Source organism: Microtus ochrogaster, chromosome 7 (genome assembly GCF_000317375.1).
Source record: "Microtus ochrogaster isolate Prairie Vole_2 chromosome 7, MicOch1.0, whole genome shotgun sequence".
NCBI lineage: Eukaryota > Metazoa > Chordata > Mammalia > Rodentia > Cricetidae > Microtus > Microtus ochrogaster.
In genome coordinates, this window is record NC_022014.1 from 80384246 (window position 1) to 80401327 (window position 17082).

The 17082-nt window shown below is 54.8% G+C and overlaps 1 protein-coding gene across 3 annotated transcripts in view; it reads left to right on the forward strand.

Annotated features, from left to right (window-relative positions):
• Nucleotides 1-17082, forward strand: part of Sept9 (septin 9) — a 130520-nt gene that overhangs the window by 69637 nt on the left and 43801 nt on the right. Inside the window, exon 1 of one of the 3 annotated variants that reach the window (XM_026780262.1) lies at nt 5282-5349. The exons of the other annotated variants lie outside the window; for them this stretch is intronic. The gene's annotated coding sequence lies outside the window, so the exon portion shown is untranslated. Of the gene's footprint in view, nt 1-5281; nt 5350-17082 lie in introns of those variants that run through there. 3 annotated transcript variants of the gene reach the window in all.

Sequence of the window (17082 nt, forward strand, 5' to 3'; positions counted from 1 at the left end):
TTCTCTTCTCTTCTCTTCTCTTCTCTTCTCTTCTCTTCTCTTCTCTTCTCTTCTCTTCTCTTCTCTTCTCTTCTCTTCTCTTCTCTTTTCTTTTTTGGGCCCCAATTTTGTAGCCCAGATTGGCCTTGAGCTTGGTGGCTATCTGAAGATGACCTTGAATTCCTGATCCCCCTGCCTCCACGCCAGACCACCATTTGCAGCATAGTTTTGTAACTACCACTCACAATCCCGAGACCCAGCAGCCCGCCTAGACCACCTACCTGTTTCAAGATGTGGTTTCTCAGTTCTGCTTCCTCCATGGCCAATTTAAGGAAATGTTTACCACCCCAGAAGGAGGTGCCATAGTGCTCTGTCTCCAGCCTTAGGCATTGCCCACTTGTCGCTGGGACTTTCCATCTGTTCTGGAGCTTTCTAATTCACAGGATCACATGCTATGTATGCCCTTTTGTGTCTATTGTTGTCCATTCTTTTTTTTCATATTTATTTATTATGTATACAATATTCTGTCTGCATGTATGCCTGTAGTCCAGAAAAGGGCACCAGACCTCATTACAGATGTTTGTGAGCCACCATGTGGTTGCTGAGAATTGAACTCAGGACCTTTGGAAGAACAGGCAATGCTCTTAACCGCTGAGCCATCTCTTCAGCCCTGTCTTCCATTCTTGTAGCCCAGGCTAGCCTCAGAATCACTACGAGCTCTTGATCCTCCTACCTACACTCCTCAAATGCTGGAAATACAGGGGTAATCCCACATTTAACATACAAATACATTTTTATACATCATATTACGGCAAACTATGTTAATGTTCCTTTGCCATGTCAAAATAAACAGCTTGTAAGAGAGAAAGGTTTGTCTCAACTTTTTTTTTGTGGGAGCACAAAGCATGATGGGAGTGCATGGCCACGGACACTGCTCACCTTGCTGTGGCTGGAAGCAGAGAGTCAGAAGGTGCTGAGTTCTCAATGTCCCCTTTAGAGATCACCCTCTCCACCCGACCCCACCAACCCCCGTGACCTAACCACCTGAAGCTCCACACGTACCTACCTATGGTCAAGATCCAGACACTCGCAGTGTTCACTGCGAGCTTTTGAAAGTGACCTTGATCTTACTCCTTTCTAAGTCTTTGCATTTCTGTCCAGACTTCCAAATGCTCACCCTGCGATGAATGGTAGCCTTATCCTACCAACGCTTTTCAGTGGGGGCTCCATGCCGCGTTCTCTTTATATTTGTGTACGTGTGTGAAAGACAAGTTTTTGGGGAAGGCTAGTCGGAACAGAGCGATGTCCTTAGAAGCTATGACTGTGAGATTCAAATGTTTAAAAGGTTAATCAGGTTTTTACAAAGGAAGGGATAAAAGGCCGAGACCCGCCACAGGCTAGCCTTGTAGGGCGCCAAGGAATACAACAGTGATTGTCCACAGTAGACAAATCTGTGTCCCCAGGAGTGGCATGCTTGCCTGGGAGGAGATGAGTGACAGGCAGTGAGACCGAGAGTGGGAGGGGTGAAAAAATGAGAGGCGTGGCTGGGCTAGAGATGCCTGGTGGGGTGGTGGGCAGGATCAGTGTAAGCCTTAGGGTGGGCTCCAGATGTGCAGGCTGGAGGGTGCCAAGGACATCTGGAGGTTGGTGCGAGATGAATGAAGCACAGGCGCTGGGCAGAATGTACGGGGGTGTGCAGAATAATTTGGGAATCCAGACAAATGGTGTCTTAATACTGTTGGGGTTTTGTGGTGCTATTGTTTTATGGGTTTTTTTTTCCCTCCCAGTTCTGGGATGGAACTCAGGGCTTTGTGTGGGACAAGTGTTCTACCATTGAGTTACAGCCTCAGCCCATTAATACAATAGTGTGTATGTGCACATATGTGTGTGTGTGTGCATGCATGTGTTCACATGTGTGTGTGTGTGTGTGTGTGTGTGTGTGTGTGTGTGTGTGTGTGAGTGCATGCATGTACGTAGGCCAGAAGCTGACACTAAATACTTCCTCAATCACTCTCTGCCTTACTTTTTGAGACAGGGTCTCTCACTGAACCTGGCACACCGCCGTAGGCTGACTGGCCAGCAAGTCTCAGGAACCCTCCTGTTTCTGTCTCCCCAGTGCTGCGATGCCACGCCTGGCTTTTAACCTGTGTGCTGCTAACAAGTCTGCGTGCTTGGTTGATTTACCCACCGAGCCATGTCTCTAACCTCACAGGACAGTATTTTCAAAGACTGAAATTAGACAGCAAGCTTCTATGGTGAACAAATTCAGAATTTCCTCTAGGCACAGAGTCCCGCCCTGTATGCACTTAGCCCCACTGTGCTTCCTGAGCCCTGGCCCTAACCTGGCAGACTTGTGGTTTAGGGCCTAGTTTGCCTTTGAAACTGAGTGGCTCTCGGGGTGAGCGCAGGTCAGCTTAGCCCTGAGACCTCAACAGCCCTGTGATTAGGCTGTGGCCATATGGCATTGCTCTAGTATGGGAGGGCACCTCATTCTGGCCCAAAGCAGCCCCTCTGAACCTAAAGCTCTGAGACCAGGAGCCCAGCCCTGAAGGTGCCACCTGCCCCCCACCAGTGTCCAGGCCCCCACAGGCACCCACTCTCTGTGTTGTACAGTCCTAGGATTTTTCAGTCCCAGAACCCCTTAATTTCTGAATTTCTATTCACCTCATCCAGGGATGAAAAGGGAGAGAGGACCCCAGCCTTTAATTCTCTTATGTTATATCCATGAGCCCAAATAAGCTACTGACTCAAACTTCTGACTCTGCTTCAGCTGGGTATCCTTATTTATTTATTGTGAGATGACCTGCGTTAGAGCTGGAGGTCAGAGCCCCCGGAAGGCTGGGGATGAGGTTCAGCTGGTAGAGTGCTTGCCTGCGTGAGCATGAAGACCTGGGTACCACACGAGCCTGATGTGGTGGTGCATGCCTGTAATCCCAGCATCCGAGAGGCGGTGGCAAAGGATCAAGACTTCAAGGCCATACTTGGCTGTATGTCAAGACCAACCTGGGCTACATGAGATGCTGTCTCAAAACAAAACAAAGAATCATTCAGCCTTGTAGGTGGGGTTTTTCATCCCACCAGCCCACTCCCAAATAACCACACAGGAACTAATTATTAATTATAAATTCTTGGCTGCTAGCTTAGGCTTCTTGCAAACTAGCTCTTATAACTTAAATTAACCCAAGTTTCTTATCTACGCTCTGCCACGTGGCTCAGTACCTTTACCCACCACGGCAACTTTATCTCCTATTTCCTCTGCGTCTCCTGGCTGCTTCTCTCATTCCTCCCTTCTTCTTCCCAGGATCCTCTTAGTCTGGTTCTCCGCCTAACCTTATCCTGCCTAACTATAGGCCAGTTAGCTTCTATGTATGTGTGTATGTATTTATTTATTGTATTATGTATTATGTATAATTTATGTATTATGTATTTATTGGTTTTTCGAGACAGGGTTTCTCTGTAGCTTTGAAGCCTATCCCAGAACTAGCTCTTGTAGACCAGGCTGGCCTCGAACTCACAGAGATCCGCCTGCCTCTGCCTCCCAAGGGCTGGGATTAAAGGTGTGTGCCACCACCGCCTCGCTAACTTCTTTATTAAACCAATCACAGTGACATATATGCACACACTATAAAGGAATATTCCTAGGTAAACATATCGCAACCTGCATTTGGATTCTGGCTCTGACGCTCTTGGTTTGAAGACTCGGGCCAGTTTCACGTCCAGTGCCTCAGTTTCCCCACTTACCAGGTTGTTGGGAGGAAGTGCGGAGAGGTGTCGGGTATTGTGATGGTACGCCGAGCTGCACATAGTAGGCACTTAGTAGACGTGAGGTGGCTTCAGCACTGTGCCGCCGGCGCGGTGAGGGACAGCTTTGACGAGGATTAGGCATGGATGCAGGAACAGACGTATTTCAGTCTGTACAGGACGTGAGCGTGCTTCTGATGGCCGGTCAGCATGAGCCCTGGCTTCCTGTGAGGCCCGAGGCGGCACTGTCTGGTCCAGCGTTGTTGTTTTTGTTTACAAGTGTTTCCTGGTACACGTATGTCCGTTCATGCCTGAGTTCCCGTGAGGGTTTGTTTGTACCCGCTCACCCCCTGTTGTCCGCTACTAGAAAGCATCTTAAATGACCAAGATCTAAATCCTTCCCTCCTAGGGGACACCAAGAGTCCAAGCGGCTCCTGCCGCCCAGGTTGTTGGTTGGTGAGGTTAGAGATGGTCGTAGCTCCCTTGATGAGCACCTGTGGCAGGCTTGATTGCTAGGTGGGTTCATTCTTCTGCAGCCTGTACCCCCAGTGTGAGTGCTTAGTGGCACCTGAAGTACAGAGTCCAGGAAGACAGCTTTTCCCTCATGGCCTCTTGACGGGTCCCCTGGCCTCCACTCTATGCTGACATGCCTCCAAGGCCTTGAGGATTCCCTCTTCTAATCACCCCAATGCTGCTCTGCCAAAGCCACTTCTGCTCTGGGCCTTCATGAGCTGGCCAAAGGGCCCTGCTCCCTCAGCTGGACCAAGTCCTGGTGCACAGGACAAACTGGGGGTGGTGGCTTCCTCTCTCCTGCCTCCCAGGGTTCTGGGCAGACCCACCCCTGCCACCGGCATCCTAAACCTGGTGGAAGGCTGCCTCTAACAACTGTCTCTGGGCACTTCCTTTCATCTGTGCTTTACTGTTCTGCTGGGCAGAGGAAAGGGATGCAGTTCACACCGGGGCCCAGTCTTCAGGGCCAGTCCTCTTCGCGTAGCTAATCTCCTGCCCTGCCAAGGACGGGGACCTGTATGTGCCCGTGCTGGGCATCCTTGCCAGTGGCTTCCTTTGCCACTTTCCACCTTGTGAGGCAGGGTGGTCTCAATGAACACAGCTCTGAACTTATCTGTCTGCTAGACTGGTTGGCCTGCAACCCCAGGGATCCCATCTCACTCTCCCCCTCCCTCACGGTGCTTTTTTACACGGGTGTTGTGGTAAACGCTTTACTGACTGAGCCATACCCCCAGCTGCACTCTGCTGTGTCTTCATGCCCCCGCCACCCCAGAGGGACCCAGCTTGAGGGGTGACAATCTCCGTTGAGCAGCAGGCCGATCCCTGCAGGCTTTCTTCTGCCCAGCCCCGGAGGAGGCAGGGTCTGTATTCCACTCTGGAAACGACGGCTGTGGAAGGACCCTGCGCCTGATACTGCTCTGTCTTCAGGCCCTTCTGGGCTTGCTGTTCTGCTGACTAATTCTTATCTGCTCACTGGTGGGGGAGCCGGTCCTTGTCACAGCTGGCTCCGGTTACAGACGGTCGAGATGTGCCCGGAGTGAGGCCCCACACAATTCTACTGTCTTACCGACCATCCCGATTTCAGGAAACCCAGCCCCCAGAGCTCATCACGGCCCCCAGGTAACCTCAGCATGAGGGGTAGAACTGTGGGAGGCAAACCTGCCCGTGGGGTGCAGTAGTCTTCCAGTGTGGGGCGAGGCTGGGGAGGAGATAGAGGAGGAGCCAGGGCCTTGGTTGAGGAAAGTGGTCCTTTAATCCCAGACCCTCCCCCAGGCCTGTGTGCTGGTGTGGCGGACACATGGTGACCCACGGTGGGGAGTCCTGTCCCCAGAGACCCTGTAAACTTGGTGGGGCCAAGGCCCTCCCTCATTCTTTAGTACTGAAGAACCAGGGCCCACGTTGTCTCCAGGGAGGGTCTGGCTGTAGGGTCAGGGCCACCCTGGAATCCACAACCCTGCTTGGCTATGCCTACTTACCCAGTCTGTCAGGAGACCTTCTGTTAAGGGAAGGAGGAGATGGGGCATGGCCCAGGCCAGTGTGTAGGAAGCTGAGCACCCGCCCTGAGGAGAACCTGGGGAGCAGGAAGTTCGCCTCCCCTCACCAAGGCCTGGCTCATTAAATGTCTCCTGCAATCTGCTTGACTGACCTTGGTACATTACTTTCTCAATAGAGGCCTCAGGCAGCTCCCAGCCTCTGCCTTTGAGTCTTAAGCGCTCTGTGGTTCACTGGTGGGTGATACTCTGAGTTGGGGGCTCTGGGGCTTCTAAGCTCAGTGTGCTGATGGGGGGTGTTCCCTAGGGCATTTATAGACTTCTATCAGAATCCTTCTGATCTCTGAATGCTGACTGTCTGCCTGAGAGACCAGACGCCTTTTCTCTTTCTTCCTGTAACAACATCTAGCCAGGGGCTTTCCTATCCCTCAAGTATCAGGAGTTGGGTGGCTTTCCTGGCCTAGCTTGCCAGGACCCCAAGCCCTTCCATCTCAGGAGGGTGGAAGAAGTTGGTAACTGACCACCATAACTCCAGGAGCCCCCACCACCATTTCCCACGTGGCCCATTTTCCAGATGCGGCAGTCCCAGAGGGTGCCCAGCACTTGCCTGTTGACATGCCAGGGGAGCCTGGCTACTGAGCTGCTCTGGGGGGGTGGATGGGAGGCAGTGCCGGCCAGTGAGCAACTAGTACCGACCTATAGGATTATGCCTGCCCATGCATCTACTAGATGGGTGGATGGGCTGTTGCCGTGGGAGGTAGAGCAGGAGCTCCTGGGCTGGGTGGGAATGGGGTCCTGGTTGCTGGTTGCGCAGAGTGACCTTGCATGGTGACTGTTGTGCCTGTGACTACTGCTGGGTGGCGTTGCCGCCGCGTGTCCAGGATGGGAGATCACCACATCCCAGCACGCAATGCCTTCGTGTGGATGGTAGACTTTGGCTGGCACTGGGCATCTCACTCAGGGCTCATCAGTTATCCTGGGAACAGGATAGGCCTCTTTCTGGTTGGAATTAGCTGAATGCTGAGACCTGGGAAGAGATGGACAGCAAGTGTCTAAGAGATTGCACACCTTGGCCTCCCTCTTTCTCTGGGGTCTCCTGCAACCATGCCAGGGTGCAGGTCGCAGGATGTCTGGTCTCCAGAGACTAGCCACTTCCTCTTCACAATCCAGCTGCTCAGGATCCTATGAGCCCCCTGGGCTCTCCTTCCCGTCTTTCTGGAACTGAGCTCTGTGATGGGTATTTGTTGCCCTATGCCTCCACCCTAGGAGCCTCAGGTGCAGAAGCAGTTAGAACCCTTGTCATCTCCCTGTCCTGGAGCCAGACAGGGAAGCCAGGACAGTAGCCTGTGACCTGCTTGGCTTCCTGGGAGGCCAGCCAGCTGATGTGGCCCAGGGGACTAGGAGGAGCCCCTGGCCTTGTCTCTTCATTTCCAGGCTCTGGGCTTGAGCAGGCCTCCAGAGCTGTGGGTGGAGGGGTTGAGGTGTGGCTAGCTGGGGTAAGAGAAAGAGGCCTGAAGGATTTAGAAAATGTCTGTCCTTACTGCTGGGCCTGCTGTCCCTGGGAGCCAGGCCTGGTGCTGACGGATGAGAAGGTGATGCTCGTGAGGCTGGATCTGGGAAAGGGGCACTGTCCTCTGCTGCCAATCATTTTCCAGATCAGAGAACTTCAGCTACCCGCCCGCAGCCCACAGCACAGGGAAGCCCTGTGTACTCCTGGTTTCCCCTGCGTGGCTTTGGATTCTGTGCGGATGGGTAGCCTTCTGGGGAAAACTCTTGTTTCCAAGAGCACCTCTGCCTGCAGAGAAAGTGTCCCCAGCTCTGCTGTCCCCTGGCTCTGCTCACCTGCCTCTGGTTCAGTACTAGGGACCCAAATGGGAGACCCAAAAGGTTATGTATGCTATGTCTCCACCAAGCTGTTGGCAGGAACAAGCCACTGGTCCCTCTTCCTGCCACCTGGCTGCAGACCACTCAGGAGAACCACACTATACCGGCGCGGCGGCCCCTCAGCAAGGCTGTGACCACATGGTTGGATTCCACAACAGCAAGCATGGGGACTTGAATTCAATGTCCAGAACCCTTGAGAAAAGCCAAGCATGGTCGCACTGGGAAGGCAGAGACTGGCAGATCCTTGGGGCCCGACGGTTAGTCAGCCCAGCCAACTTGGTGACCCCCAGGACAGTGAGAGGCACTATCTCTAAAGTAAAGTGTCTGCTGCTGCCCTGAGGAATGACACTTGGGGTAACTTCTGGCCTTCATTCACGCACCCCAAAGAAGTATATCCCCTAAAGGGGACCCATGCTGTGGAGGCTGGGTCTTCATGGGGCATGGGCATGGAGGTGAGCCCTGGCCATTTCCAGTTACCCATCTTAGCCCTTTCCCAGACTCTGCACCCCGAGACCCGAGGCCCCCGGTGAGTGATCTCTCCTGCCACTCACGGCCTCCCCTCGTGGCTGCAGACACTTCCAGGGAGCCGCTGACACATTTGGACTGTGAGATTTGTTTCTGAACAACCCTTAAAGGAGAGAATGAGTAAGGAAGCGTGGAGGAGGCCAGGGGGAGGGGAAAATGGCCTGGAAAGTCCAAACATGTGTTTCAGAAGCAGGTGCCAGCATGACATCATCAGGAGGGTGGCTGAGGGCCCCAGCCCAGCCCAGCCGAAGCTGGCCTTGGCTTTGTTCTGCCATGCTTAGAGCTTTCCATTTTAGGGACAGCTTGGGAGCCCGGCCTCTTATTCTTGGCCGCATTAATATTTAATTAACTCCGAGTACTTACTGTGTTCTTACATGTTCCAAGAGCGAGGTGGTTGTTGAGAAGGCACAGAGAGGGTGAGTCATGGACTCCGGGCCTCTCAGCTTGGAGGGTTTGACGCATGCCTCAGCTGGCAGGTGAAGAGGCTTGCGGTTTCCACAGTCTCTACACTGCAGGAGGGGGTAACCTCTGCTTGGCTTTCTTGGCCCAACTGGAGGAATCTGTGGACAATCCAGCAAGTGCTAGCCACTCTTCTGTGGCTCTTAGGATAGCTGGGCAGGAGGCAGAGATGCAGGGAACGGTCAGTCCCACCTGCTTGGACCTTGCTCCACTTGGCGCTGCTATGGTGTGAGGCGGATTTCTAAACTGCCGGACTTGCTGGTCCTTTGTGCCTCCTGCTTTGTTCAGGACCCTCCCCTGTGTCCCCCTCCCCCCACACCCCCATGTCCCCAAGGCTGATTTGGGTGCTACCAGTCAGGACAGGGTCAGAGGTACTCCTCCGCCCACAGTATTTTCTGCTGACTTTGCAGTGTTCGGCGTTGGCAGTCTCTTTGTGACTCAGTTGACGTGTCTATAAAATGGGCCGACTGGCGTCTTCCTCCCTCCTAAGACTTTGGGAAGAATCTGGTGGGAGGCGTTTGCTGGAAAGTCCTTTGCACTGACAGGTTTTTAAGCTGGCCGTGGCTTGTTTGGTAGAGTGCTCACCTCGCGTGTACAAGGCCCTGGGTTCAGTCTCCAGGGCTGTGTAAATCGAGTGCAGGAAGCTAAACATCCAGACTGATCCTTAACTACGGAGCGAGTTCGAGGTCTCATCCTGGACGGCATGAGACTCTTGCATCTAAATAAATAAGTAAAGCAAAGTGCTTTGCAGAGCAGTGCTAAGCAGTGGTTTGCTGGGGCCTCGAGCCAACGGAAATCTAGGTCCTTCTGGAACCTGGGTGCTGAGGGAGAGCTGAAGTTAGCGCAGGCTCAGTGCCCAGGAGGAAGTGGGGGAAGCCGGGGCTGGGATCCTGCCTGTCAGGATAGGAGTCAGCCTCTATTCCCCTCGGTAAGGAAGGGATAGGTGATCCGGATCTGTGTGGGACTGAGTGATACCGTATAACCCCCTGTGAGTCTCAGCCTGCCCGTACACAGTGGGACCTGGGCCAAAGTGAGCTCTTCACCCCCAGCCCACTCCCTCAGCCAGCCAGCTGTTCCTGGTGGCCTGCCCTCCCCCAGGACCCTACGGGCCCACACTACATGATCCAAGCATGGGAAGAAGGGCCCAGCTGTGGGAGGTCATGCTGGCTGGGGACTAAGTCTGCAGCACCGGCCTCCCAGGAAAACCAGCTGCAAGGGAAGCAAGCCAGCAGCTCCGGAAGTCCATGCGATACAGGCTGGACTCCTGGCCTGTCTCTGTGACCTATTCCTTCTGTGGTTCAGAGTCACCATGGCCAGTCACTGCCAAGCTTGAGACCTGTCTCTGTGAGGCTCCTGCCGAGGCCCAGCCCTCCCCGACTACACTAACTGACTAGGGTCCCAAAGGCAGGAGGCAGCCTCTGGCCCCTCCCGTGAATGACTGTCCTCACCCCACGCTGCCCCCTGCAGTCTGTCCTTTACAGTGGCAGCCACAGCCCCACCACACCACAGCCCCAAGAGAGCTATCCAGGCGATTTGTGTGAAGAGCGCCCCCTGGCTGTGTGTGGTGGTCTCACATCGTTCGGCCAAAGCCACTCTGTCCACTGTGACTGGGGCGCCTCCAGGGACCACAGCCGGGGCTTACAGTGCCTGCACCTTGCTGGGGAGAGGTGGGCCTTTCCTTGGCTGGCTCACTCTGGTCCTGGCTTCATGGCCATGGCCTCAGAGGGATTGTCCTTTCCAGCCAACACAGTCAAAATCCCTGCCTGTGGAGGCTCTGCAAGCAACAGTGAGTGTCTGCCAGCCTGGTCATTCGAATTTTATTTTTACATTTTATTTAGTGTGTGTGCACCACAGCACACGTGGAAGTCAGGGGGTAGCTAACAGGAATCAGTCCTTCTTACCAAGCAACGGCCCTTGGAGACCTCTCTCTGGCCCTCGTCATGGGCTGTCTGTGGTGGCAGGGGGGTACTGGCTTGTCATTCATGCCTCGGGGTGGAGAAGACACTGCCATGGGAACCTGAAGAAGCGGTCACAGCAGGCACCCTGGCAGAAGAGGCAGGTAGCTGAGCTGCTGTGACTGCAATGGATGGGTTGCTGGGGGTCAGTTAGTGCCGGGGGTGAAGAGAGGCTGTGTTCACATGGGTGTGTGTGTGAGTGAACCCTCGCACAGGCCTCTGGTGGGTCTATTGTGTGTGAGGGGTCGTGTGAGCGTACCCTTCTCCCTGCAGCAGCCCCTACATCGTGAATGAGTGCCTCCGGTGCCGATCTGGTGCCGGTGGATGGAGGTGGGGAAAGGAGAGAGAGGCAGTGCAGGCCTGTTGCTACCAACCTGAGGGGGGTTTGGGAGAGCACAGAAGGAGGGGAAGAATATTCTAGAACCACAGAAGATGCAAGTGATGGTTGTGCCTACCTCCGGTTCCTGTATGTGGGAAACAGGTAAGAGAATTCGGAGTTTGAGGTTAGCTTGAATTATGTAGAGACACCCTTCAGCAGGTTTCCAGGGTTTGCTGTAGAATGTAGGAGGCGCCTGCCTCACCCTCCTTGTGTGCCTGGCAGGCATGGTGAATCAACGGTGTTTCTGCTGCAGGGTTGGCTTCCATCCCTGGCTTGGGGCTCCATCACTGTGTCAAGGATGCCAAGGCCAGGTGGCAGGCTTGTGCCGTGGATAGGTACTGTTTGCCTGGGGCGAGGGGAAGATGGTGGATAGGTACCTAAACTGTTCCATTTGGCCTTCCCGTACCATACCTACCTGGGCAATGCCAGCTCTGATGTCACACTCTGTCCTGATGTTGAGGCCACGTAGCACCCAGGGTCTGGTCACCTGGACCTGCCCAGGTCAGTATTTGAATTGGACTTAGCCTCTTTGTTATATAGTGAGCACTCTGGTCAGCTCTGGTATCCAGGCACACCATTTGTACTCTGGCCGTCCTATCCTATGGCTGCCCCAGAACTAGCCTTTCATCCCCGCTTGCCTGTCATGGAGCCCAGCCGTCTCTACGGTCTCTAACACGCTCTGAAATTTAGGAGGCCCAGAGAGGCTGAGTTGCTGGCAAATGGTCACACAGCAGAAACCTGGCAGTAATAGGAGGCAAGCCAGACCTGTGACTCCCCAGATGTCTTGGGGCAAAGACATATTCAATGAAGCTAAAGGACACCTGTAATGGCCTTGTCTGAGACACGGTGACCTGGTGCACCCTGGACTGTCGACAGTACCAGCCACCTGTGGACATGCAGTCCCATTGACGATGCTGTGGTAAGAGAGAGGGCTGTGATCTGTATGTTGCTCTGTGCCCACCCACAAACTGGTGGTGCTTTCTGGAACCTTTGGGTCTCCTTGTGTAGAAACAGGTACTCCATGTTCAGGGGTCAGTGGTGCAGGCAGGCCTGTGACTGTTTCCCCGTGAGGACGGTGACAGTGGCTGCTGTGGTGGGGTTAACACCCTGCACACTGGTGTCTAGAAAGGGTGTGTTCCTGTCCACTTTCTTACCTGTGAATCAGGTGTTCAGACCCCGCCAGCCTTCATCGTGGCCGGAGGGAGAGATGGCATTAGGGGCAGGAACTGACCTAGGGAGGGTGCAAACCACCCTCCATCATCAGTCTGGAGCCCTCCACCCCACCCTCCTCTTCTGAATCACCTGTCAGTGGAACTAGCCGAGGTCTCGAGCGCCCCTGGAGGGCTGGATCCAGAGGACTCCACGGATCTGGCTGAGGACAGCCCGCCTTCCTATACCCTGAGTTCCCTCTGTGTCTGCGTGTTTTTCCTGGAGCTGTCGTGCCTGCCTGGGTGGGGGATCCCCAGCAGACTGGATGAAGCAGAGCATGTTGACACAAACCCTGGCTGAACCCCAGTGTTCTTTGCAGCCAGCGGTGGCTTGTGTTGGGATTGGGAAAGGGACCATGGTGGCGCCTGCCCTACATCCAGTCCTTGGCGCGGGGATAGTTCTGAGGAGTGATTCCCGCCTCCCAGAGCTGCTGAGGAAGTCTTTAACCAGGCCTGCCCTGCCAGCAGCGCTTGTGTCTGCTCTTTGCCAGGCAAGGCAGGGCTGCCGAGAGCGCTGTCTTCTCACTGGGAAGCCCCTGCTTTTCCTGATTATTATTTTTTTTGTTTTGTTTTGAGGTAGCACTCTGTAGGCCAGGCTGGCTGCAGACTCCAGACAGTTCCCCTGTCTCTGCTAAGGCCTTGGAGCCATGCGCCACCACACTCAGTATTTTTAATTCGTTCATTTTTAAATTCGAGATGGGCTTTCATGTAGCTCAGGTTGGTCTTGAACTTCTGATGGTCCTGCTTCCTCTGCTAAGTGCTGGGGTTAACAGATGTGTACTGCCATGCCTGGTTGATGACCTCATGCGTGTATATTTTTACATCTTTTTGTGTGTGAGTGCACATGTGGCCATCTCTCTATCTGCTCATCTATCTGTCCATCCATCCATCCATCCATCCACCCATTTATCCTCCCATCCATCCGTCCTTCTGTCCTTCCACCCACCCACCTGTCTATCCATCCATCCCTCTCCATTCATTCATTCATTCATCCATCCATCCGCCCATCTGTCAGTCTTTCCTCCCACACATCTGTCTATCCGTCCATCCATCCACCCATTGGTCTATCTGTCTGTCCATTCAACCATCCGCCCACCCATCTATCCATCCACTCACTCAAAGACTGCAGCCGGTTCAGGCTTCCAGCTGAGATGTGGGAATGATGAGCCACAAAGACAGAACAAAGGCCTGCTCCCTGGCTTCCTGTTTCCGATTGGAATGTGAAGTTCTTGGAGACTTATCCATGCTGTGTCACCTCTGTCCTTGGAGTGGGTGGACAGAGGAAGGCTCTCTTGCTGTGTGTCAACATTTAGTTGCTTAACCCTTCTGTGCCCATTCCTGATTTCACAGATGGGAGCACTGGAAGAATTGAGTGGGGCTTAGGAAAGTCGGGGGGGGGTAGTGATGTGAGGCACCGGAAACGGTGGCGCTCACCAGAGGCTTGTGTGACAGTTTCCCTTCTCAGCCTATTCTTGGATCTCAGGATGCTGACAGGGACTGAATGCTTTCCCTGGAAGCCATCAAGAGGGGGGTGGACCCAGAGTTGCTGGCGTGGGAGCTGCTGCCATCACAGTCTCTGTTCTCACAGGGAACCTCTGTCCCTGTCCCCTCTGAGAGAGGACCGTCCACTGAAGGCACTGCTGACTCTTCAGAAGAGCCCCTCCCTCCCCAGGGCTCCCACCCGCTTTGCCTTAGCTGCTGTGTTAAGCTTCCGGCAGCAGAGAGCTGGGCTCCAAATGCCTTTAGCTGCGAGGGAGAGTTTGCTGAAATTCAGAATGATCTGTCCCTGAACCCGGGGCAGCCCAAGGATGTTACGGACGACCCCTTCCTTGCTGTCCTTGGCCCCTGGGCCCATCCTTGCTGTGGAGTTCTTTGCTAGCCAGAAACCCCTCTGGGAACCCCCTGTTGTCGGCACACCAAGACTGAAGCACGAGCGAGTGGTGTCCCCCAGCTCCAACAGAGCAGGCAAGGGATTCCATAGTCCACTAGGGGCTGGACAAGAGAGGCAGAGCAGTGTCTGTTCAGATGGCCATCCTGCAATGGAGGGAACAAGGCCCCCCCGTACTCCGACCAGATCTGTGCAGACCTCTCATTTAGCAGCCAGAAGGCACAGGATGCCAGCTACTTCCCAGTCACCCTCGAGCCTGGCATGGCCTCTCCTTGGACGCAGCAGCTGTGCCCTGCACTGACCCATCAGCTTTCTAGGGCCCAAGAGGGGTTGGGCTCATGATGGCTGAGAGGCTGACACCATGGGGTGCAGTGTGCAAAGGAAGAGAAGCATTGGCACTCACGGTGCTGGCTGGTCCTCCGCGTCCACGGGGATCCCTGTTTTTTCCTCCTCGCAGGGACCTTAGCCCAGGCACTGGCCTTCACGTCACTCGTGTGGATTTCTGTGCTGCACTCTCTCTCCTGATCATTTTCACTCATCAGGTAGTAATGAAGCCCTTCCTTCAGCTGAGAAGACCCCTTACCTAGAGGAAATACCCAGTGGGACTTCCGACAGTCTCGGCCTCCTGTGTGTTGGCAGAGACAGGCCACAGCACTTGTCTGCAGTTCCCAGCTTTGGCTTTGGTGACCTGGTGCACCATGGGATTGCTCTGGGAGGCCTGCACTGTGACAGGGGCCTTCCCTCCGCATTGGCCTGCTATCCGCGTGCATTGCTTTGGGACCTGAGCATCTTGTCTAGAGCAAGATTGGCAAGGGCTCAGCCTCTAGCCTCAGCATCTGCCAGCAGTGTGGCCTGGGACATATGCCGCAGGGTCTCTGTGTTTATGTCACTTGGATCACCTCTCAGGACTCTGGGTAGAGAGGGCTGGCTGGCAGCGGGGCTTCAGAGGCTGGCGGAGGGTCTCCGTGGCCCTGCTACCCCTGGTCTGGATGTGTGGAACACAGCCCATCCACTCCTGTTGAGGTGGAAATGCAAGGATGGCCCTGTACCCTACAGGGTCAGGGCTCAGGCTGCCATGGGCTCCATGGCTAGATCTGGAGCAGGGGAGAGAAGAGGGTTTGAGGAGGTCAGAGTGGTCACACAGCCTCCTCACATCCGGACACTGGAACAGCCCCAGGGGTCCCTGTGCTCTCTGACTCAGAGAAAGGTCACCTTCCGCAACCAAGACTGAAGTCCAGCTTTGGCTGCTGCTGGAGGGGACAGGGCTGACAGGAAGCAGGACTTATACCCTTGGCTACCAGACAGTTGCCCATCCAAGCGCTAACCAAGCCAGCACTGCTGAGCTTCTGTCCTGAGACGTGATCCATCATAGTCAAGTGGCTATGGTAACTAGAGCTTCCTGGGGCCCCAGAATGTTCTAAAGTCAGAATTTCCTTGAGTCCGTCAGCCCGGTCATGCTGGTTCTTACCATTATCAACGTTTCACAGAGAAAGAACAGAAGGCACAGAGAGGTTAAACAAATCCTCTAAGAACACACAGCTGTTGGGTAAGGCAAATGGATAGTTTAAATTTGAATCCCTTCCCTGACCTGCTGATTGGTGGACGGCCTTTGTTGCAGGACGTGTGTTCCTGGTGCTCACTGCTGTCTCTGCTCTGATGGTTTGCACGTTTGCTGGGACCAGGAAGCCTTGAAGATGTGGCTCTCATGAAGGGGTTAATGCACCCCCTCCCCCCGCCCCAGCTTTCCCAGGACCAGGGCCAGAACAGAGAGGCCTTATCTGCAGAGGAAGGGCGGGCGGGATGTGGGACTCTACAAGCTCCTCTCCACCTCAGCTCCAGCACCTTCTGTGGGCCAGCTGTTGAGAAGACTGAGGGCAGAGGGAAGGGAGGCAGTCAATGTGGGATTCATTACTGGGGCTGGGCTGGGCAGAGAATCTCCTGAGGTAGGACGGGGGTGGGGCCTCCTGGAGAAGAGGCCTAGATGCCACCAGTGACTGGGGGAAGGGGAGGGTCCCCCCCGCTTCCCCTCTTTCCTTTTCCTGTGCTTGAAGCAGCTGTCTTCCCTGTAGGGGTGTGGCCTGACCTTTCTGGCCTCTGCCACCTACGGCCTGTTGGGCTGCAGTGGCCCCGTGGGTGGGGGCTAAGCTTAGGAGGGTGCGGGGGAGGAGCATCAGTTCCTCTATCTTGGAAGCAACTGAAAGCCGCTAGGCTTCCTGCAGCCTTGGGGCTGACCCGGGAGAAGGCCTGGGCTGCTGGGTTGGGGCCGAGCTGCAGCAAGTCCTGAGGGCATGGTGTGACTACACCCTTAATCCAGCACTTGGGAGTCCTGGACTACACAGCTGGGCTCCAGACTGGACAGGGCACTAGAGGGCGGGGTTGGGGAGGAGGGGGGCACCTAAAGCCCAAATGTCATTACCTAGAGGAAGCGTGGGTGGGGGTTCTAGAAGCCTTGATTGTGCTGTGGAGCGAATGTAGGGTGTAGGGCTGAGGCACCCTGGAGGAGACTCCAGCACACATAGGTTATAGAAGACAACCTCTAGGAAACAGGCCCAGAGTGGCAAAGTAACTTTCCTGAGGTCACACAGTCCAGCTTTGATGCCTCCGTCATGTAGCTCAGAACTCCTGGGCTACATCTCAACCATCCAGCCCCAGCAAGGCCTGCTGCAGAAGTGGTTGGAAGGCCAGAGACAGGGAGAAGTGAGCCGTAGCCCTGGCCAGGAGCAGAACACTGCCCTGCCCCAGCCGGACCTCTGTGGGGAGTCAGTGAGCAGGGCTGGGAGAGGCTGTCTCCCACCCCCGTGCAGGAAGGCCACATTTGTTCTCTCGGGGTCTCTCCAGTGGAACCTGAGGCCTCTCTGTCTGGGACGGATGAGGGGAGAGCTTCCCAATGGTTCCAGTGAGGGTTCCCCTGCTTGCCGCCATTGCCGCACTGGCACCCGCAGAGCCAGAGATCCTGGAGGAGGCTGAGGGACTCAGATCCAGAGTGGAGGCTGTCTGTAGGGAGTCTCTCTCTCTCTCTCTCTCTCTCTCTCTCTCTCTCTCTCTCTCTCTCTCTCTCTCTCTC